This window comes from Lithobates pipiens, unplaced genomic scaffold (genome assembly GCF_037356315.1).
Source record: "Lithobates pipiens isolate NorthernLeopardFrog02 unplaced genomic scaffold, aLitPip1_a1.2 Scaffold_22, whole genome shotgun sequence".
Taxonomy (NCBI): domain Eukaryota; kingdom Metazoa; phylum Chordata; class Amphibia; order Anura; family Ranidae; genus Lithobates; species Lithobates pipiens.
The window spans coordinates 15,700,979-15,725,070 of record NW_027507784.1 but is presented as its reverse complement, the minus strand read 5'-3'; the positions used below and the strand labels follow the sequence as shown (position 1 = coordinate 15,725,070).

The following is a 24,092-nucleotide window of genomic DNA, read 5'->3' as shown; positions in this document are numbered from 1 at the left end:
TCGGACCCAGCTGGAAAACTTGGTCCGTCGGAAACAGTCCAATGGAGCCCACACACTGTCGGATTATCCAACAACACGGTCCCATCAGAATGTCCGACCGTGTGTACAAGGGCTAAGAGAAATTCCCAAAACATGGCCTGTTGGGGGTACCTGAGGACTGAGATTGAGAACCGCTGGTTAAAGGATTGGTCTTTTTTTTTTTTTCCCCCAAAATGAAAGCACATGCTTTACTCTTTAAGGCCTGATTCACACTTATGGCATTTATAGTGCTTTTTGCATTTTGCAGATTTGCACTACAGTCCATTTAACATGGTTTCCTATGGAACACGTTCTGTAGTGCAGATCTGCAAAAAGCACTAAAAATGCCATAGGTGTGAATCCAGCCTTACACAGTGGTCATCAACCCTGTCCTCACTAAGGCCGCGTACACACGGGCGGATTGTCTGCCCAAATTAGTCCGCTGAACCGTGTTTCAGTGGACAATCCGCCCGTGTGTGGGCTTCAGCGGACTTTTTCAGCAGACAGTCTGACGGACTTTGTCTTTCGGAATTTCCGTAATTTTGTCCGTCCAAACTTGGTTTTGTCCGTCCAAACTTGGTTTCAGCGGACAGTCCGCTCGTGTGTAGGCAAGTTGGACGGACTAAGTATGGTGCATGCTCAGAAAGGATTTACACGGCCGAAGGTTGCATTGCAGTGTATTGGACGTCGTTTGTCTAGTCCCGTCGTACGTGCTGTACACGTCATCGCGCAAGTTTTCAGCGGACTGTCTGTTCATCGTGTGTGGTCAAGTCCGTTCATTCAAAAGTTGAACGGACTGTCTGTCGGATTGTCTGACGAACTTAGTTGGGCAGACAATCCGCCCGTGTGTACGCGGCCTAAGGCCCCTTTCACACTGGTTTGTTTTTCAGGCGCTACAGTGCTAAAAATAGCGCTTGTATAGCGCCTGAAAAAATCTGACCCCTTTCACTCCAGTGTGAAAACCGGAGGGCTTTCACACTGGAGCGGTGCGCTAGCAGGATGGTGAAAAAAGTCCTTCCATCTTTGGAGCGGTGAAGGAGCTGTGTATTCACCGCTCCTACTCATTGAAATCAATGGGGCAGCGCAGCTATAGCGCCGGCAAAGCGCTGCTGCAGCGGCGCTTTGCAGGCGGCTTTAACCCTATTTAACTCTATTTCAGCCGCTAGTGGGGGTTAAAACCGCCCAGCTAGCAGCCGCATACCACCGCTAAAAGGACGGTAAAGCGACACTTTACCTCTGATGCCACTCCCGACCCAGTGTGAAAGGGGTCTTAGCGCCGGTTCACACAGGGGCGACGCGACTTGCAGCGCGACTCACAGACGCGACCTGCACACGACTTCAGCAGCGACTTGCAAAACAACTTCTGTATAGAAGTCAATGCAAGTTGCCAGAAGTCGCCCCAAAAATAGTACAGGAACCTTTTTCTGAGTCGCTCCTATTAGAAAGGTTCCATTGTACAGAACGCTGCTCGACTTGTCAGGCGGCTAAGTCGCCTGACAAGTCGCGGTAGTGTGAACGGGCACTTACAAGCCAGGTTTGCAAGATAATTGAAATGCATCACGGGTGATATAATTTGCTGCTCAGAGATTGCAGTATTCTAGTCTGCATCTCCCCCGAGGTAATACATAAAACCCGGCCTGTTAGTGGGTCCTGAGGACTGGAATTGATGGTCACTGCTTTAACAAATCAAGCCCACTCCAGCTGTGCCCCCTATATCTGATTGTTGAGTGCTGGGAGATTGTATGTGTTCTGGGTGTGGTGGTATTGCGTGTTCCTCCCTAACATCTCAGCCACCTTGAATTACTTCCCCTTTTCTACTTGCGGAGTTTGCCATGCTTTCACCACCTTCTGAAGACGCAGTGAGTGCCATAAAGAGATCACAGGGAGATATCCAGACGTGACAGTGTGCAACATACACGGTACCAACATAGGTTCCTCTCTTTGGAATCAAAAGAAAGAGGCTGAAAGGGCTGACAACAGTGTGAGATTGCCGGACTGAGAACCCAACGATACGAACCCAGGAGACCCGGTCAGAGATATAAAGAGATGAAGAGACCACTGCAGGTGAGAGACAATAGAGTGCAATATGGTGGCATCCTACAGGTAAGAGACCTCTTAGACCTAAAGTTGCCACCTCATCACCTTTGAATTTCACGGGTTCTGAGGCTAATAAAAAATGCAGATAAGGCACCAAGTGAGTTTAATTACCACCTTAAGCAGCCACAGAACTTGTGCGATTTAATATGTCTTTGGGTTTAAAGGGATGAGGTGTCAACCATACTTAGACCCCATACACGCTATTAGATTTTCTGCAGATTTTTTGCCTTCAGATTTACTAAAACCATATAATATGGGGTCAGACATTTTAAGAGTTTTAATTTGTATGCAGGCAGGCCTTCGCACTACATGGTTTTGGTAAATCTGAAGACAAAAATCTGCAGAAGATCGAATCGTGTGCATGGGGCTTTAGAGCCACGGCACAGTGCAGGGTGGTGACATCCCACAGCAAAGTTGCTAATATTTAACAAAAAAAAATTCAGTTGGCACTTTTTTGCTGTGCCTCCAACACACCATTGCATGTGCTCTAATAAGGCATTCATTTAAGTGTGTGTGATTTTACATGTAGCATATGCTGAACCTATTGTACGATTTTAAATTGCTGTGTGGGTGTATATATATATATATATATATATATATATATATATTCTCTCTGATATGACTGGTGGTGGGTTGACGATTTGTTATCTTATGAGTTATGTTCTGCTATGTAAACCATGTACCCTTAAATCTCCACACGCCTTCACCCCAAGTGCACTGCCCCCTGCTGTATCCCCATTTACTTAAGGCCCCGTTCACACGTGTGTGACTTTGGACCCCAAAGTCGCATGACAAGTGGCACCCCATGTTTCCTTATGAGTACTGTTCAAATCTGTGCGACTTCAAGTCCCCAGCGACTTCAAAGTAGTTCCTGCACTACTTTGGTCTGACTTTTTCATATGACTTGAGGTCCGTAGACCTCGATATAAACCCTCAAATTCGCACCTGCATCATACAGATGCAACTTTGGATGAGTGCAGCTTGCGGAGAACGCAAAAAATTTGTATTCTTTATTTTATTTTTTTAACAAATTCCAAATCTTCAGAAAAATTTGGAATTCAAATCAGTCGAAAATTGATTGACCAATTCAAATTCTGTGTGAAGAAAAGACGGTGGTTAAAGTGTAAGTAAACCCCTCCTATCGTTTTCAACCAAGGAAGCCACCATATCGCCCTCTGTTTAATCATCAACTGCCATGATGCTGCACATGTGATCAGTTGTGGTTGGATGGTTTTCAGTTTGGTTGAGAGCACAACCAATAGGAGGGTTAAGTTTCCAGCTTGTGCTGGAAATGAAACTAATAAATGGATGGGTTTACTTCCGCTACAAGGGGCGGGCTGGGGAACCATCTGCAGCGTGTTTATAAGATCATTCATCAGCTGTCAGGCCCCCCCCGGTTAAAAAAATTAAAAATAAAATGCCGGCGATGGGAAAGACAAAATAAAAATGGCCACCACCGATCAGCGGTGTGGGGAAGAGGCCCTTTTCCCCATCAACATGGGGACAAGGTGCTGGGGCAGAGCCCCAAAGCACCTCCCTCTATGTTGAGGACATGTGGCTTCGTATGGTTCAGGAAAGGTGGCACTCGCTTGTCATTCCCCCCCCCCCCCCCCCCTCCCCACTTTCCTGAGCTGCCAAGCTCCTTGCTTGGAAAAGGGTCTGGTATGAATTTTGGGGGGGATGCCATTTTTCTTAAATTTTTGGCATAGGGTCCCCTTTAAAACCCATACCAGACATTGGGGGGGGGGGGGGCGCAATGCCATGCAGTTGTGTGTGGTGTGTGTGTTTTTTTTTTTTTTTTTTTTTTTTTTAAACACACAATCACCTGTCAGTGGTCAAACCCACTGACAGCTGATTAGTCATTGATTGTTAACCACTTCCCGCCCGGTCAATAGCAGATTGACACCTGGGAAGAGATTCTGTTATCCTGACTGGGCGTCATATGACGTCCTTCAGGACAACATGCCGCAGCACCCCAGTGGGGGTGCACATTGCGGTGATCGGTGGAGCTGCGTGTCAGTCTGACACACCGCTCCACCGATCTCGGTAAAGAGCAGAGGCTCTTTACCACATGATCAATCGCAATGTAAACAGGAAAAGCCGTTGATCGGCCTTTCCTAACTTGAGTCTGACAGACGCGAGGAGAGCAGGGCAGTGGCTCTCCCGACGGGGGGGGGTTCTGCGCTGATTGTTAGCGCAGCCCCCCCTAGGATGCCCACACTAGACCACCAGGGAAGCCCCCAGGACCACAAGGGAAGTGGGCAACAGGTGAATGGCCAGGTATGTACCCCATGGCCATCCAAATGTGCCCACAAATGGGCACTGACTGGCACCATCATGAAACAAATTAAATCAGCAATGCCACCCATAAGTACTCATTGGTGCCACCTTGTCGTTGCGCCTATCAGTGCCTGTCATTGAAGAAGAAAACCTACTTATTTACAAAAAAATTTGAACAGAGACAAAGAAACTTTTTTTTTATTTTTTTTATTTGTTTCGCAAAAAATACAAACCGCAGAGGTGATCAACTACCACCAAAAGAAAGCTCTATTTGTGGGAACAAAAGGATAAAAAAATTAGTTTGGGTACAGTATTGTATGACGGTGCAATTATCATTCAAATTGCTACGGCGCTGAAAGATGAAAATTGGTCTGGGCAGGAAGGTGTCTAAGTGCCCGGTATTGAAGTGGTTAAGGACGCTGTGGCCGGCTTCCAGGTCCGCTCCTTAACAACCAGCTATTCTTCACACAGGGTTCAAATCAATCGATTAATTTTCGACCAATCCAAACTCCAATCGTTTCGAAAAATTGGAATTTGTTAGAAAATAAAGAAACCAAAAATTATTTTCTGTTCTGCGCAAGTTGCTTCAAAGTCCCATTGAGTTGCAAGGTAAAGTCGCAATGGAAATCCCACGATTTTTAAGTTGTGTAGTGAGGTCCCAGGCCTCCTAATGAGAACCTCCAGAGCCAGGGACAGCTGACATCCTTCTGTACAGAGTTGGTTGCAAGGCATAGTGGGTGTAGTGCAAGGTCGATTCATGGGTGCCAGACACTTCTTGAATGCAAAGAGATTTATTTTTCTCTTGAACAGAACTTTTGGTGAGGGAGGGTTAGGGCCAGGTAGTTGCAATGTCAATTAGCAGACTCTGAGACTTCTACAGGTAGACAGCCATGCAGGGAAAGGCTTCCAGCAAGACACCACATCTGCATGTGCAGGAATGCTGTCTCCTATGGCAACAGTCTTTAACAGTTCCTAACACAAGTTGTAACAAACTCCTTTACTCCTCCTACAATCACTTCTTGTAAATTCTCAGCCCACTGAGCTCCAGATCTCTCTCACTAGACTTGGTGATTCGCTGCCACTGAATCCCGTGAGCACTTCCAATCTTCTTACTTAGTATCCTCCTCAAACGTCACCCCTGTTTCCCAAGTGTTCTTCCAGGACAGCCCTTGAGAGATGGAGCTCCTCCCATCGACACAGGAAACACATTGCCACAGTTCAAAAGGCGGTCCCTCAGGTCCCTGGTCAGTCATTTGTGTTTCCTCAGTCGGAGGAACATGTTGCCAGGAACCTGGAGGCCCCTCTCAGGGGCTGCCTGAGAACCTGCAAGCCTAAGGGACCGGGTCCTGGTTTATGGCTGCAGTTTGGGTCCATACCTTTTTTCTTTGGCTCGGGTACCGTCCAGCTGAACTGGAGCAGACCCGTTACCCTCCTCCTTCCAGTGCCGAGGTGGCCAGGGGCAGAATGGCGCCGGTTTCCCCCAGGAGTGGTAAGTGGAACCTTCCATCTTCCCTCCTCGTTGCAGGGGGTCGGAGACGCCGAGCGTTCACTTCCGGTGGAACCGCGTCATCACTGCGTGCCGAGACTTCCGGTTCCGGGTCTCTAAGGGTACAAGGAGGAGAGGGAGAGCCAGCGCTGTGCCTGTGAAGCCCGACCAGCTTCCAGCTATACCGGATTAGCGGCGGGATTCGGAGCGTCAGAGGGGGACCATGGAGGCTATTCCCCAGGATACTCCGGTGGAGACAGGCACCAGCCAAACCCAGGTAGGCTGCTGGGCATGCTATTACTCTAGTGGAGTGGTGGTGTTTGTAGGCTGGGCCCTGTAGTGCCCCACGGTGGCGGTTTACTCACAGTGAGGTTGTTTGTTAGTGGTGATTCTAAGAGGGACATGGTGCTGACGCTAAGAAATCCTTTGTCTTCTTATTTTCAGGCTAAAGAGATGCCAAGGGAAGACAAGACAGGCCGCAAAAAGTGCCCTAATTGTGGGAATAGGTTGTCCTCTGGCTCTAACTAAGCCCTATGCAAGCAATGCATTGCAAGCTTGCTTAAATCTGAGGCAGATTCCCCTTTAGCAAAGTTTTTGGGCTCCTTTAAAGAGGAAATGGCGTCGACCTTTAAGTCCCTCCGGGAGTTAATCACTGACGTGGGATCAGCTGCCTCCACGAGTAAAACAACTATAATCTCATCCTCACCATGCCTTACAACACCCAGCTCAGGGGAGCCCCGTATGGTCAGGGAGCCTAGCCCCACGTTGATTAGCCCCGAATCCTCTGACACTGACTCGGGTCAGGAAGAGGATCAAGCAGCATCTAAAGCCTCAAAATATAGATTATCTCTCGAGGAAGTAGATGAGCTAATGGGGGCTATCTATGATACGCTGGAAATTGAGGAGGAAGAAACTCAGTTATCCAGACATGATCAAATGTATGAGGCTCTGGGGAAAAAGAAAGCAAGGGTTTTTTCCTATACATAAGGTGCTTTCTGACCTTGTCCTTAAGGAGTGGTCTGAACCAGACAAGAAGGTTTTCTTTCCTAAATCCCTTAAGAGAAGGTTCCCTTTTGATGAGAGCCCAGAGGCGGTCTGGAATAAAAATCCTAAACTAGACGCCCCTCTGTCCAAAATCTCAAAGCAGGCTGATCTGGCCTTTGAGGATATGGGCCACCTGAAAGATCCCATGGACAGGAGAACAGACATTGTCTTAAAGAGGGCCTGGGATGCCTCTATGGCAGGCTTAAAACCAGCTCTAGCCACTTCCTGTGTAGCTAGAAACCTGGAGTTCTGGTTATCGCAACTACAAGAACACTTAAAGGCAGGCACTCCTAGGGGGGAGCTTTTGAAATCCTTCCCTATGCTTTTTAAGGCCACCAGTTTCATCTCTGACGCCTCCACGGACTCCGTAAAATTTACGGCTAAATCTGCAGCACTTTCAGTGGCAGCAAGGAGGTCAGTATGGATGAAAACCTGGGGGGGAGACACGGCGTCTAAAACCCGCCTGTGCAGCGTCCCTTTTACAGGAGACTTAGTCTTCGGGCCTGAATTAGACTCCGCCTTAGGACGGCGGATAAAAAGAAAACCTTTCCCGCAAAAAAGAAAAATTTTCAAAGAAAATTTTTTCGTCCCTTTAAAGAACCCTCTAAACCAGAGAAGAGTTCAACCCCCAAAAAACATTGACAAAGCTTCCAAGTCGCTCAGAAAAGGCCAGGGCCTTACCTTTACTAATAGGGGAAATGGTAGATCAAGAAGTATTGACATCAGTCCCTATTCAGGAACAAGGGGACGGTTTTTACTCGCACATTTTTGTGGTAAGAAAACCGTCAGGGAGATTCAGACTAATTATGAACCTCCGTCCACTGAATCGCTCCATCCGTTACAAGAGATTTCGGATGGAGTCCATTTATTCCATAAAGAATCTCCTGCAGAAAGAGACATTTATGGCAACCCTGGACCTAAGGGATGCTTATCTGCACATTCCAATAAGGGAGGAATGCCAGAAATTCCTTCGGATGGCAGTGCAGATAGACACAAAGGTTTACCACTTTCAGTGCAGAGCACTTCCCTTCGGTCTATCATCCTCTCCGAGAATCTTTACCAAGGTTCTCGGAGAGGCTTTAGTTCCTCTGAGGCTTCAATCAGTCTCAATTATCCCCTACCTAGACGATCTGCTCCTAACAGCCCACTCAGAGAGTCGTCTTTCTCAGGACCTGGAATTGACTCAACTCAGTCTGAGTCGATTAGGGTGGATTGTCAGTCAGGAGAAATCCAAGACAACCCCAACACAGGAGATCCTGTATCTGGGGTACTGGATCAAGTCTGTAGATCAGAAAATTATACTGCCGGAAGAAAAGATTTTGAATCTGTGGCAGAGAATATCTTTTCTTCAATGCAGCCCCAAGTGTACGGTGAGGGAAGTAATGTCGGTCTTAGGTCTTATGACGGCAGCCATTCCAGCCGTACAATGGGCCAGGTTCCATCAAAGAGAACTTCAGGGTTTTCTGTTAGAACAATTAAAAGGCAGAGATCTGGAGGAGGAGGTATCGATCCCCTCAAAGGTAAAACGCTCCCTCTGGTGGTGGAAGGACAGGGAGAACCTAAACAAAGGGGTTCATTGGGTCCTTCCTATCACTTCAACACTAACAACGGATGCGAGCAGTTGGGGCTGGGGAGCCCACTTAGGCTTAAGCTGGGTCCAGGACAAGTGGACCCCGGAGGAGAAATGTTTCTCTTCCAATTGGAAAGAACTAACGGCAATCCTGAGAGCTATTCTAGCTTTCCACCCCGCAATACAGGGTCACCATCTACAAGTCCGTTCAGACAATACGACGGCTGTAGCATACATAAACAAACAAGGAGGAACCAGAAGTCCTCGTTTGATGTTGGTAGCCAGACGCATTCTCCAGTGGGCAGAAGCCAATCTGGAATCCATTTCTGCAGTTCACCTGAAAGGGGAGCTGAACAACAAGGCGGACTTCTTGAGTCGACAGAGGATTTCGAACCAAGAATGGTCCTTACACCCAGAGGCATTCAATCTCATAACAGCTCACTGGGGAGAACCAGAGGTAGACCTTTTTGCGAGCAAGAAAAATGCAAAGGTTCCCAATTTTTTCTCGCTAAACCCAGGAGATCAACCCCTGGCGGTAGATGCCTTGCAAACTCCATGGACTTTCAGTCTGGCGTATGCATTTCCCCCTCTTCATCTCATTCCGAGGGTCCTAGCAAGATTCCTCAAGGAGAAAACCTGTTTGATTCTAGTAGCACCTTTTTGGCCCAGGAGACCGTGGTTCACAACGTTGCTACAATTGACAGATTGTCCGCCTCTAAGACTTCCCTACAGACAGGACCTCCTGTCGCAGGGACCTCTTTACCATCCGCAGGTCGCCACACTGAAGCTGTCAGCGTGGTTACTGAGGAGGAAATCTTAAGGAGTAAGGGCCTGTCAGACGAGGTAATTGCGACCTTACTACAGAGTCGCAAACCAGTCACGAGAGCTATTTACAAAAAAGTCTGGAAAAAATTTAATAGCTGGCTGAATAGCCGTGACATAAATACGGCTAATATTCTACAGTTTTTACAGGAAGGTGTAAACAAGGGTTTAACCCTAAGTACTATTAAGGTACAGATAGCTGCCTTAAGTGTGTACTTAGATGAACGCTTACAGGAAAATCCTTTTGTCGCTAGATTCTGTAAGGCAGTCGCTAGACGTAAGCCAGTCAGAATCACAAAAGTCCCATCCTGGGATTTAGCAGTTGTGCTAAAAGCTTTCTTGGGGTCACCCTTTGAGCCTATCTCAGAGGCCTCCCTAAGGCTTATTACCTTTAAGACAGTTCTCCTGGTGGCAATCACTTCAGCCCGTAGGGTCAGTGAAATTTAAGCACTTTCCATCAGGGAACCATTCCTACAGATCCTAGAAGACAGAGTCATACTAAAGACAGACCCTGGGTTCTTACCAAAGGTAGCATCTAGCTTCCATAGGTCCCAAGATATTGTCCTCCCTTCATTTTGTCAAAATGCAGCAAATGAGAAAGAGGAACGTTTTCATTTATTGGATGAGGAGGTGTATTCTAGAATATCTTAAAATAACAAATCCATTCAGAATCTCAGACTCCATTTTTGTCCTTTTTTCCGGACAGCGTAGGGGACAGAAAGCTTCAAAAGTAACCATAGCTAGATGGATTAGGCTAGCTATAGCAGAGGGGTATAAGGCCTTGAATAGAGATCCTCCTGAGGGTGTTAAAGCTCACTCCACAAGAGCGTTGTCTGCATCCTGGGCAGAAAGAGCTGGTGCCACCCCGGAGCAGGTATGTAAAGCAGCCACATGGTCAAGCTTTTCCACCTTTACAAGGCATTACCGACTGGACTTAATGTCTAGTCAGGATCAGGCCTTTGGGAGGAAAGTCCTCCAGGCCGTGGTCCCCCCCTAATCTGGTAAGTACTTGGGGATCCTCTCAAGGGCTGTCCTGGAAGAACACTTGGGAAAACTGGAGTTAGTACTTACCGGTAACTCCTTTTCCGGTGGTCTTCCAGGACAGCACGATCCCACCCTTTTATTTGATTGTAGTGATGTACTAATGTTATTACCTGTTATGGTTTATGTTTTTCAGTTCCATCCTTCGGTTCTTGGTGAATGACTGACCAGGGACCTGAGGGACCGCCTTTTGAACTGTGGCAATGTGTTTCCTGTGTCGATGGGAGGAGCTCCATCTCTCAAGGGCTGTCCTGGAAGACCACCGGAAAAGGAGTTACCGGTAAGTACTAACTCCAGTTTTCCCTGCTCGGTCCCTGGATTGGCACTCAGATACTCCTCAAGTGTCACCTCTGCTGGCTGGGTCCCTGACTTGGCACCTACTGAAGTTTCTCAATTCTTCACTGTCCCCGGTTGGTGAGAATACTGCTCCGGTACTTGCTTCAGCTACTCACTGTGTTCCCTGGTAATAAGGTGATTGGTCCCTTTAGTGGCGACAGCTTCCCTTCTACTTCCGACAGGTTCTCCAGCCGGCAGAACCACCACTTCTGGTTGGACTGCAAGCCGCAATCCCAACCCTATGCTGCTTTCTTGCTTCTGGATAGGCCCTCAGACAGCCTAGCAGCCAGATGTACCCAGGATAGGCCCAAACTCTGGCCTAGCAGCCCAAGCACAACACACATCCACCCAGACAGATGCCTAGGTGGCACAGAACACTGATCACCTGACTCTACAAATGTATAGGTTCACCCAGCAGGCCAAGGGGTTTAAGAAAACCCCTGCCCATTGGCTGAGATACCCCTAATCTGTTTTTGCTTTGCCCTTGTCTTATCTAATGTCACCAGATACCTGGCCACCTAGCGGCAGAACAGAGAAGTGCAGCAATTCCAGACTTAGGGTGAACTCAATTGGCCAAGGCAGATACACCTGGCAGGTAAATTTAGGAGCAACCCTGCCTAGACTTCAGGGTGCTACATTTGCACAAGTGTGAATGGGGCCTAAGGCGCACAGCAGTACGGAGCGGCTCACAGAAGGGGGTCCAGTGCGTCTCCATTCACCAGTTCAGGTCTGATTTCAGCCCACATTTTTGGCTGACTTAGGACCTGAAATGGACCAAAAGACGCACAGGGCTCCTATGTAATTCGCACCGGAGTCGCTTTGTAGATGTGCAAACCGGCCCCATAGAGAGCTGGTCATACTCTGACATGCGAATTGGATATGGGGAAACCCTCATCCAATTCGCACTGGTGTGAACACAGCCTAAAAGCTATTTGGTCATCTCATCTCTTGGGTAAACCTATATAAACAAATGTATTTGATGTCCTCAGCTTTTTAGGGGAAAAAAAAAAATTTCAAAACGACAAAATATTGTTAAACAAAAATTGCAAAAAAGCTGTTAATATGGAACATGCCCAGGCCATGAACTAGAGGAAGTAAGCTTTTATCAAGAGCGTGTACAGAAGAAGTTGAAGTTCCAAGCTGGCATACAGCATGGGGAGTTTTTTTTTTTTTTTCTTGTTACTGAAGACAGCGAAGTATGTGTTGGCAAGTTCTGCTATGAGTTTAAAGGCTTCACCATGGAGAATGGCAGAAGGCATAGATCATTATATTCTTATCTTTTGCTGTTGCCTGTCCTTCCTCTAGGGTTGCCACCTCCATACCTTTAAACCCAAATGAATTTCACAGGTTCTGAGGCCAATTTAATTTTAGATAAGGCACCAAGTGAGTTTAACTGATTAGTCCTTCCAAGAAGGTACAAGGGGGTATGGGGCTCAGGAGGTCACCTGCAGGGAAGGTGGGGTATCCCTGGTACTGCACAGGTCCACAAATGGATCAGAGGGGCATGGAGAAGAAGGTTAAAGTAGTTTCTGTGCTGGACTATTATGTCCGGTGAAGGGGTTTGTAACGGTGCACCCAAATTTGGTGGGGCCATTTTGGATACATGCAGACAGGTCCCCGAAGTCCAGATTTCAATTAATTTCGGTTGTCCGGAAATGTTTAGGGAACAAAGAATTTTCATCTCATTTCTTTTGTATTTGGGGCACTACGGAGGCAGCCAGGTGTGGGTCGGGTGCAGAGGCGGTCAAGCGCTTTGGTAGGTGGGAATCGCGTAGGTTCTAGTGGTATGTTCGTCCTCGCCCCTTGAATGATTACAGGGGAAGGGATGCTTACAGGGCTTGTTTGGATGTTATACATGTTTTGCGTGCCTGTTGTTGATATGGTTGGTGGGTTTTTCTTCTCTTTCAGGTTGAACACAAGGCCTGGTCTGTATATTGGGCCACTTGTATGGGTTGTGGGTGGCAAAAGAGCAGACGTTAGACCTGAGGAAAGACAATTGGGCATTTCTAGACAGGAAGCCTGTGTCCGTTGGTTGGGAGTACCAGGCATGCTGATGAGCAGGATGGTGCCGGAAGTGTATCGCTTTGCATGACTGGACAGGCCACCGGACGTTGTGGTGTTACACGTGGGGGCAATGATTTGGGCTTATGGTCCATGTTGGACATATCGCAGGATATCAATTTTGATTTCAAGCATCTCCGCATGGCCTTCCTGGAGATGCTCATTGTGTGCTCTGACATCATCGCTCAGACGACTTGGCGAGTGGCCAGATTGGTAGAGGGGCTCAAATAAGCTCGTAAAAAGGTTAACCGGGGTGTTAGCAGATTTGTGCATGGGGAGGCTGGTCATCAAGCATTTAGAGCTGGAAATGAATACTTGGAGGTACCTTCTGGGTGATGGGGTACACCGCCATTCTGTGGCAATTGATATGTGGGCCCTGGGGTTACAGAATGTCATTCAGAGAGCGTTGGGGGTTTGGAGGGGCACTCAAGGGTAAAGTTTTCCCCTTTGATGCTGTCATGGATGTTGGTCTTTGCGGGTGAATGAAGAAACCTTGAATAAGGAGAGTTCGGGACCCATCAATGGTATGGGTCCCGCTGGTGGCATTCCAGTTAACGGGTGCACTGCGGTCAGTGGTTTGTCTCTGAGCCAGTAGGTCGGCCAGAAGCCTATTATCGTATATAAAAAGGTACCACAGTACATTATTAAACAGATGGTAAGTGGAATGCCTGCAAAGACCAACGCGACTATCAGATGTTTTTTTATGGTTATGTTAACTTAAATTTATTGGTTAATAAAGAGGCTGCTATGGCCAAAATTTTACTTGGTCTGGTCTCTCTTAATGGGAAATGGTGTGGGGGTTGGAGTAGGGATTGGTCAGGCAGTATGGGAAGGATAGTACATCTGTTATACAATGGTCATGGTAAACAGGACAAATAGAAAGGGCAAAATCTCCTCAATGGGGACACACAGCGGAAAGGGGTTCTAATCCTTCTTTACTCAAACTTAAAGTTTGCCTTTTTAGTTTAAGGGAAAAAAAATAATTTTAAATAAGATTAAAAAAAAAAAGTAAGCACAGAAATGCTGACTCTGTTGTGCTCAGAGCTAATTCTGGTGTATATTTGTCACTTAGTCGGAAAATAACTAGAATTGTATAAATATTTCATACTATGAAATACAGTATTTCTATCATAAAAATAAAAAAATACATTGTAGCGACGACACTTTGGACAAAGTGTCTGTCATGTACAAATTTTAGTTTTTGCCTCAGAACAGTAAGGGGGTTCTGAGGGTTAATTATATAGATTTAACTTTGACATCAGTTTGGGCTGTGTTAGAGTTCTGCCTGGTCGTGGAAGCCAATCGGTGGGTGTGCCGGGCCCGCAGAGGAGTCTGGGGAAGGATACTTAAGATGTTGAAGTCACGTGTTCAGGGTTGGTTCATGAGGCCTTAGCGGCCTGCTCCTAAGTCTGGACTGGGGTAGCCCCGCGAGGGGTCCCGGTCACGGGAGCGTCCGTCGCTCTGCAACATGCGTCTGTTGGTTAGCCCGGATAGACCCGTCTGGTCTGGGGTGGGGATCCGTCTGTTCCCGAGTCTCAGAACTGGCTGGTCCGAGGTGCAGTAACTGAGGGAGGATTCAAGGCGTCCGGGTGTGCTCTTGGCTTGTAGGGCCACCGCAGCTCGTGTAAGCGATCGGGGGAGGACTCTTCGGAGGAGGGCCGACAAGCGGCATCCTTAGAAGTGTCTGGTCGCTGAGTTGGGGAAGAACATTGGCGAATCCAAACTTTCCAGTACTGTCAAGGAGACAGAGAACGTTCCAGGTACTGAGGTAAAAGCTTCCTTTTGGCGGTATTTGCTCACTTGCAGTTTTTATTTATTGCGCTATAAAAACATAAAGCAACCATTTTAGAATTATTTTTTATAATTTTTTTTTTTGCTATAATGCATATCCAAAAAAATATATAAAATAAACATTTATTCATCAGTTTTAGGCCAATATATATTCTTCTAAATATTTTTGGTAAAAAAAAAAAAAAAAATCGCAACAAGCATATAATTGGTTCGTGCAAAAGTTATCGTGCCGACAAACTATGGGATAGATTTACAAACTAAATTTTTTTACTAGTAATGGTGTGTGTGTGTGTATATGTGTGTGTGTGTGTGTGTATATGTGTGTGTGTGTGTGTGTATATATATATATATATATATATATATATATATATATATATATATATATATATATATATATATATAGGCAGCATGCAGGTAAAGTCACCTGGTTGTATCCAGGATGGAAAATATGTATGCCCTAGATCAGTGATGGCGAACCTTGGCACCCCAGATGTTTTGGAACTACATTTCCCATGATGCTCCACTACACTGCAGAGTGCATGAGCATCATGGGAAATGTAGTTCCAAAACATCTGGAGTGCCAAGGTTTGCCATCACTGCCCTAGATTCAGGCTTTATGCAGACTTTTACAATTAGAGGGGAAGAGTTAATGAGCCCAGCTGAAGTAAGTGGGCTCATTAAGACCTCTACAAAAATACCCAGCATGCTTAGGGAGATGCTCCATCCTGGAACCAGTTTTGTGTTGTATAGACTGGGGAGTGTGACACCTGTTCTGTGTGGTGAGTTAACGCCTGTGTGGCAAACCTCTACAACAGAGACAGGGACTGGTGTAGCACAAGGCTGCACTCAGTTGTTAGACAGGGAGTCTGCGTGTGTAATTAGAGGTCAAGCTGACCAGGATTTATTTTCATGTTTTATTTTTGTTTGGCTGTTATATGTTTCACTGCATGTAGCATAAATAAACCGCATCTTTTGTTTTTTGCACCTACAACGCTGTCTGCTGTGCCTGATCTTGTGTTGTGAACCCATCCAGGGGTCACACACACCTGCTGCCGATCTAACCCCCCTCACAATAAATAAATTATATAATTTATATTACTTTTTTTGCGGCTGAGATCTGACCCCCAAATTACACTTTTTGGGGGACCAGTTACTATAAAAATGCAATGATCAATGTAAAAATGACACTGGCAGGGAAGGGGTTAACACTAGGGGGTGATCAAGGGGTTAACTGTGTTCCCTCAGCATGTTCTAACTGTAGGGGGGATGGGCTGCTAGGGATATGACAGAGATCACTGCTCCTGATGACTGGGCACAGCAGATCTGTCATGTCCCATGTCAGAATGGGGATTTGCCTTGTTTACAAACGCAGATCCCCACTCTGTCTCTGTATTAGGCGATCGCGGGTCACCGGTGGACATCGAACAGCGGGAGTGCACCACCCACAACTGTACTTGCACGAGCTGCCCTAAAGATACGGCGACTCGTGAAGGAGAGCCGGCCTACTGCCACAGTATATCTGCACGAGCTGGTCGGCTAGTGGTTTAATATTGTGTTTTTATTTTTTTTCATTAAAATTCACTAAAGAGCTTGAAAAATTGCTGTGCAAATGCTGTGTGACATATAAAATTGCAACTCAAATTTATTTTATTCTCTAGGGCCTCTGCTTGGGGGGGAATAATGTCTGTCTTCATTTACAGTCTCTATCTCTATCCACAGTCTCCAGAAAGAATCACACCTTGATTGAGACCATCTGGAACGCAGACCAGTAACAGCCGGATAGGTAAGCCTTTGGTTCCATGTGAAAGGCACAGAAATTTCTGACTAGTGCAGAGAAGCCAGTGAGGCATGCAAAACTTTTATAGACCAACTATTTGTGGACTTTCAGAAACCAGCAGAAGTTTCCATCTTGAAGGTAAATGTCACGGTCTGGGGTCAGGCTAGGAGACCAGTGGCTATAACAGTTGTGAGATTCCCACCAACAAGCAGGATAAACACACACGCAAATCATCCTGGTAGATGATGCAGGCTAACCTGAGGTGCGGGGAGCTAAGCAGTAACTGGTATTTCCCAGAGCTGCTTAAAGTGGATATTAGTTTTGCTGCATGCTAATTCCACGTTGGGTCAGGTTGCAGATTTAGCTAGTAGGGGATCAAGCAGAGGTGTAGTCAGGAACAAGCCAAAGTCAGTAACAGGAAGTCTAGTCAAGGATCAAGCCAAGTCCATAAATGGCTGGAGTCAAGTGGAAGCAAAGATATGGACAGCAGCAGGAGTGAAAAAAACAAGATATTAGTGGAGGAGAGCACAATAATTTAGTAAAGTGCAAAGGCATGGCTTAAATAGGAGATTCATAGGAGGAGCAAAGGGTTCAAGAGAAATGAGGCCTAGGGCAAGGTTGTCTAAGCAATCAGGCAGGGAATTGTCCAGCATTTGAGGTGGTGCAGCAGTGAGAGATACTGCCAGACAGTGCAGATGTTTAGGTCCAGGCCCTGACGGTAAGAGTATACGAAAGGAAGTGACATGACCACTAGAGCAAATATTTTAGCAGATCACACAGCTAAGGATGTTGTCTTTATATCATCTGAAGGGGTTGCCCAGGTAAGAGGTAAAGATTCCTTTGAGGAACACATGGAGTCCTGTAGAGGTTCCCCAAACCTATACCCCTAGTGCAATTTTTCCCTTTCCAAAGAATCCAAAGGGAGGGGGTCATTTACGAAAGGCAAATCCACTTTTCACTACAAGTGCAAAGTACTGAAAGTGCAATCGCTGTAGATCCGAGGGAGGCATGCAAGGGGAAAAAAAAAGAGAGAATTTTGACTGAAATAATTGCAGATATAGAGTTCCTGAAACTCTTGAGAGTGACAGAGGAACCTACTTTACAAGAGAAGCGATGAAAGGGGTGATGGAAGGACATAACATAGGCGGAGTGTGGAACATTTCGTTACAAGGAGTATGAAAAGCTTGCTCTGAGTGTTTTTCATATCCCGCTTCCTTCCAGTCTAAATATAGATATCAGATATTTCAACCGTTGACAACCACAACCAAGACAATACTCGTTTGGTTGCTCAAAATGTTTTATTAGAACAAGAATACAGTCTTGTATACAGTTGAAGAGGGGGTTCCTCCCTCATATTACTATAAATATCCACCCATAACCAGAAACATAAATTAACATGAGCAAATTAACTAATCTCATAAAGCAGCCAATGTGACTCCGTGCCCATTTGGACATTGTTGTGATTAATCGGGATTTCACTACAGGTCAGACTTGTTGTCACAGAGCTTCACACAGTAGATTGATTATACGTTATAAGTATAAACACAGGACACCTTCTCAAAATAGAACGAGCTCAAGTAGGAGTCAAACTGTCTCCTACATTGTACAGAGGCCAATGCGATCAGATCTTTCAATTAACCGGTTGAGTTCAGAATCCAACAAACCAAGAGATATATATATATATATATAATATATATATATTTATATTTATTTTTTTCTCTACCCTGGGTGATATTGTGGCTAAATATTACTGTCCCATTTAAAATAATCCAAGCCATATTTTCTCAGTCACCCTGTGCCCCTAATGGACACAGGGTGACTTAGACCTGGGGAGCTGAAACAATGGTTTCCCAACCTTTCCAAAGCCGCGTACACACGTAGCCGTCTGTCCGACGTACTTAGTCTGGCGGACTTTCGCCAGACTGTCCGTCGGAATTTCCGAACGGGCTACTTGCCCACACACGGCACTTTTTCAGCAGACTAATACGGCGTACTAAGTCCGCCGTACTTTCGAAATGAACGGACTCGCCCACACACGCGGAGGAAAGTCTGCTCATTTCGAGCGCGTCTCCAGGTAGGCGGGGCCCGCAAAGGAGACGTCGCTGGCCCCCCCGCCTGGTATGGACTTAAAGGGGAACCCCAACGCCGAAAAAAATCAGTGTGGGGGTCCCCCCCAAATCCACAACAGACCCTTGTCTGAGCACGCTACCCGGCCGGCCAGGAAAGGGGGACGAGCGAGCGCCCCCCCTCCTGAGCCGTACCAGGCCGCGTGCCCTCAACATGGGGGGGTGCCTTGGGGAAGGGGGGGGGGCGCGCGCCCCCCCACCCCAAAGCACCTTGTCCCCATGTTGATGCGGACAAGGGCCTCTTCCCGACAACCCTGGCCATTGGTTGTCGGGGTCTGCGGGCGGGGGGCTTATCGGAATCCGGGAGCCCCCTTTAATAAGGGGGCCCCGGATACCGGCCCCCCACCCTATGTGAATGAGTATGGGGTACAATGTACCCCTACCCATTCACCTGTAAAATAAAAGTACAAAAAAAACACAACACACGAGATAAAATACTTTATTGCACAGCTCCAGGGGTCTTCCGTCTTCGGGGGTCTTCTCGCCGGACTCCTCCGCTATCTTCTTGTAGCTCTTTTGCTAGCGGAGGAGTCCGGCTTTCTTCCTCGCCGCCGGCCTCTTCTACCGACTTTGGGGGTCTTGTCCCCCTCTTCGGTTCTTCTGCCGGGCCACCGTGCCTTCTTATAGCTCTTTTTACAGGCGGTGGCCCGGTCTTCTGTGGCCTCGTTCTCCTCCTCGTTCTCCTCCTCGTTCTCCTCCTCGTTCTCCTCCTTGTTCTCCCGCAATGCCAGGGACGCGCTGCGCGGCCAGTTATATAGGGACAAGGGGCGGTGTCACATGGGGACTGTGACATCGTAAGGGGGCGGGGTCACCATGTGAACCAACCCATGTGACATAAAGCCATGTGTCACCACCCCTTGTCCCTATATAAGTGGCAGCGCAGGGCCGTCCCTGGCATTGCGGCTGAAGAGGAAGAAGAAGAAAGCCGTACTCCTCCGCTAGCAAAAGAGCTACAAGAAGATAGCGGAGGAGTCCGGCGAGAAGACCCCCGGAGCTGTGCAATAAAGTATTTTATCTCGTGTGTTGTTTTTTTTTTTTTTTTTTTTTTTTTTTTTTTGTACTTTTATTTTACAGGTGAATGGGTAGGGGTACATTGTACCCCATACTCATTCACATAGGGTGGGGGGCTCCCTTATTAAAGGGGGCTCCCGGATTCCGATAAGCCCCCCGCCCGCAGACCCCGACAACCAACGGCCAGGGTTGTCGGGAAGAAGCCCTTGTCCTCATCAACATGGGGACAAGGTGCTTTGGGGTGGGGGGCGCGCGGCCCCCCCTTCCCCAAGGCACCCCCCATGTTGCCTGGTACGGCTGAGGAGGGGGGGGGGCCGCTTGCTCGCCCCCCTTTCCTGGCCGGCCGGGTAGCGTGCTCGGACAAGGGTCTGTTGTGGACTTGGGGGGGGGGGGGGGGGGACCCCACGCCGATTTTTTTTTTTTTTTTTTTTTTTTTTTTTTTTTTTTTTTTTTTTCGGCGTTGGGATTCCCCTTTAAGTCCATACCAGGCGGCGGGGCCAGCAACGTCTCCTTCGCGGGCCCCGCCTACCTGGAGACCCGCTCGAAATTAGCGGACTTTTCTCCGGGCGGGAAAAGTCCGCTCATTTCAAAAGTACGGCGGACTGGCACACACACGGCTGGATTGTTTGCCGAAATGCGAGTCCGACGGATAGATTGGTGTGCAACACGGCATTCTAAGTCTGCCGTACTTTCGGGTCAAAAAGGTATGCCGGAGGCTACACACGGGGGGATTGTTTGGCGGACTTGAGTTTGCCGGACTTTTCCACCGGATTGTTTGATCGTGTGTACGTGGCACAAGGGATTCCAAGTTCCACGGGCCCTCTCGTCACACTCCTTATCACCCATAAAGTAGCGGTAAGGTTGATATAACTTGATTGAATTTTTAAATCACCTATGTGCACAAATGAATTTTTAAATCACCTATGTGCACAAATGACGGCCAGGCGGCGCACCTATTGTGGCGGGAGGCCGTCATATGACGGCCTCCCGTTTAAACAAGGAATGCGCGCGATCGTGCGCGCGCATCCTTGTTTCTTCGGTGGCGGCGTGTCACGGAGACACCACTCGCCACCGAAGGGGGTGAACAGCCATTCGTTATGGCTGTTTACCACGTGATCGGCCATGATGAAGTCACGGCCGATCACAGATGGTCACAACCCCAACGTGCATGCGCGTGATCACGTCGGTGGCGGCGTGTTCCCCGGGAACACTGCTCGTCACCGACGCTGGTAAACAGCCATTGGCCGGCTGTTTACCCACGTGAGCGGCTGTGATCCTTTCACAGCCGATCACAAAAATGTAAACAAACTGCGGTAACGGGATGTTACCGGGTTCTCCTCCTCACACACTGTGTGTGAGGAGGAGATTGCGGTAACATCTCGTTACTGCATACAGTGTACACCAATCATACTGATTGCCCCCCAATAAAGAGGACCTGTCACCACCCCTCATAGTACCTGTCAATCACAGTCCATCAGGGTACCCGAGTACCTGTCACGGCCCATCAGGGTACCCGAGTACCTGTCACGGCCCATCAGGGTACCCGAGTACCTGTCACGGCCCATCAGGGTGCCCGAGTACCTGTCACCAAACCATCAGAGTACCTGTCACCAGGCCATCAGAGTACCCGAGTACCTGTCACCAGGCCATCAGAGTACCCGAGTACCTATCTCCAGCCCATGTCTCATAGAATATACGTTGGGGTGTTTGCTTTCCAAAATGGGGTTATTTTGTGGGTAATTCCACTGTCCTGGTGCTCCAGGACCTTCAAAAGTGTGATGGGTAGGAATGAAATCAGATGTGTCATTTATGCTCCTAGAACGCCTGAAGGTACTACTTCAATGTTCGGCCTCTCTATGTGGCCAGGCTGTATAAAAGTCCTACACATGTGGTATCGCCATACTCGGGAGGAGTAGCAGAATGTATTTTGGGGTGTAATTTTTGCTATATACATGCTATGTGTTAGAAATATCTTATAAATTGACAATTTTGTGTAAAAAAAAAAAAAAAAAAAAAAAAATGCGTTTTTAATTTTTTTCCACATATTCTAAAAACTTCTGGAAAAAAATGAACCGTTCAAAAGACTCATTATGCCTCACAGATTATACGTTGGGGTGTTTTCTTTCCAAAATGGGGTAATTTTATGGGAAATTCCATTGTCCTGGTACTCCAGGGCCTTCAAAAGTGTAATAGGTGGTTGAGAAATGAGATGCGTAATTTTTGCTCGTAGAACGTCTGAAGGTACTACATCAATGTTAGTGCTCTGTATGTGGCCAGGCTGTGTAAAAGTCTCACACATGTGGTATCGCCGTACTCTGGAAGAGTAGCAGAATGTATTTTGGGGTGTAATTTGTTGTATGCATATGCTGTGTGTGAGAAATAACCTGATAATATGACAATTTAGTAAAAAAAATAAAAAAAAATAAAAAATCTTCATTTTGCAAAGAATTGTGGGAAAAAATGACAACTTAAAAAAAACTCACCATGCTACTTACTTAATACCTTGGGATGTCTACTTTGTAGAAAGGGGTCATTTGGGGGGTATTTGTACTTTCCTGACTTGTTAGTGTCTCAAGAAATGAGATACACCTGATGTACTGAAGGCCTGATCAGAAGTGATCAATTTTCAGTGATTGGCACCATAGTTTGTAGACTCTAACTTTCACAAAGACCAAATAATATATACTAATGTGGGTTATTTTTACCAAAGATATGTAGCAGTATAAATTTTGGCCAAAATTTATGAAGAAAAATTATTAATTGGCAAAAATTTATGACAGAAACGAAGAAAGGCATTTTTTTTCACAAAATTTACGTTTTATTTTATTTATAGCACAAAAAATAAAAAACCCACTAGTGATTAAATACCAGTAAAAGAAAGCTCTATTTGTGTGGAAAAAAGGACGCAAGTTTCATATGGATACAGTGTAGGATGACTGAGTAATTGTCATTCAAACTGTGAGAGCGCTGAAAGCTGAAAATTGGTCTGGTCAGGAAGGGGGTGTAACTGCACTGTATTGAGGTGGTTAAACTAAGTACAAATCTTTTTCCCAATGCAGATTCTGATGCAGGTTTTCACAGGCTCAAACCAAGTGATTGGGGGGTTGTCAAGAGACACGCTATAAAGCCATTCGAATAAAAATTCAACGGGCCACATTTGGTACTTCTGACAACAGGATTCGTGAAAAAGTTTGAAGGAAAGACTACATGGATTCACGCCAGTCAATGAAAGATGATTTTGAAAACCTGATACCTGATTATTCAGATGCAATTATTGAAAGTATTGCTAGGAATAAAGAATTACAAAATGAGATGAGGAATATTCATAACAATGGCTGGAACCCCTTTAAGGGATTAGACAATTTTGATGACTTGGCATCATGGTTTCTGAAAATAAGTGTTTGCATTGTTGTTTATCTTTTTCTTATGCTTGTTATTTATGTTTTCATAAGACTTTGCCTACGTGCAATTACATGCTGTACCAACAGACGGTCCACCTCCCCACATGAACCATTAATTCTGAGAGAGTCTGTGAGCATTAAACAAGAGGCCATCTCTGTGCCAATGCATCAGGAGCTGCCAACAGTCAGCTGGACATGATGCACATAAGAATGGAGAGTAGAACTGATCCCCTTGCTGCCCCGCACCACTCCACACACCATTTGAGTATCCCCAGGTATTCTGATCCAGATCCTCATATGTAATGTCACTAGAAGACTAATGCTTTGCCGTATCAGTGCGCAAACATCGACACCAACCTCAATCACCTAGGGATCTCTAACAGCCCAAAACTAAAATGCAACAATAATAAAGTACAAGCTATAATTCCTGACCTATGAAGTCAAAAATGAATGTTATGCTTTGAAATGTATACCCTGAGACATCACTTTATACATTGCTATGTCTACATTTGCTTATCTTCGGCAGCGGCTGCGTCCGCATTCACATGTCTCCTATTTTGTTTCTGTTATTGTCGTTTATTTCTTCAATAAAAACTTTATGGAAAAAAAAAAAGAATGGTGAGTAGAACTAAAGGCAAATCATCCCTATTTTTATTTTTATTTTTTTCCTATTTGTGTCCCCATTGTGGAGATTTCCCTCCACTTCCTATCCCATAGCCAGGTCACCAGAACTTAATTCTCCATTAATAATTTTCTGGAGACAATCCAAACTTTGGGATTTTTCTTTTACTTTGACATTCAATGATGGTAAACAGGACATATATATATATATATATATATATATATATATATATATATATATATATATATATATGAGAGAGAGGTTAAATCTCCTTAATGGGGGACACAGACCACAACAAAACTTGACACGCTGTCTAATCCCTCTCAACTCTATCCAAAACTGAAGAAAGTTTTTTTTGCCTTTATTTATACTTTAAATAAACAAAAAAGGGGATCTGACAAAAGAATCGCTGTATAGGATGAGAACATCCATTTTTTCGATGGTTTTATAATATGCATTTTGTATATAACAGTGGCGGTGCATCCATTAACCACTTCCAGACCAGCCGCTGTAGTTATACTTGACAGGATGAGAACTGGGATCTGTGTGTGTGTAAACGCACAAATCCCAGTTCTCTCAGGGTAGAGGAGACAGATTGTGTGCCCCTCC

At 46.2% G+C, this 24,092-nt stretch overlaps 1 long non-coding RNA gene across 1 annotated transcript; it reads left to right on the top strand.

The window, feature by feature from the left end:
* Nucleotides 1-1,770: 1,770 nt before the first annotated feature.
* On the top strand, nucleotides 1,771-23,487 carry LOC143923339 (uncharacterized). Its single transcript, XR_013261718.1, has 3 exons — nucleotides 1,771-2,082; nucleotides 16,266-16,329; nucleotides 22,520-23,487. It is a non-coding gene; the product is annotated as an uncharacterized LOC143923339 (long non-coding RNA).
* Nucleotides 23,488-24,092: the final 605 nt, after the last annotated feature.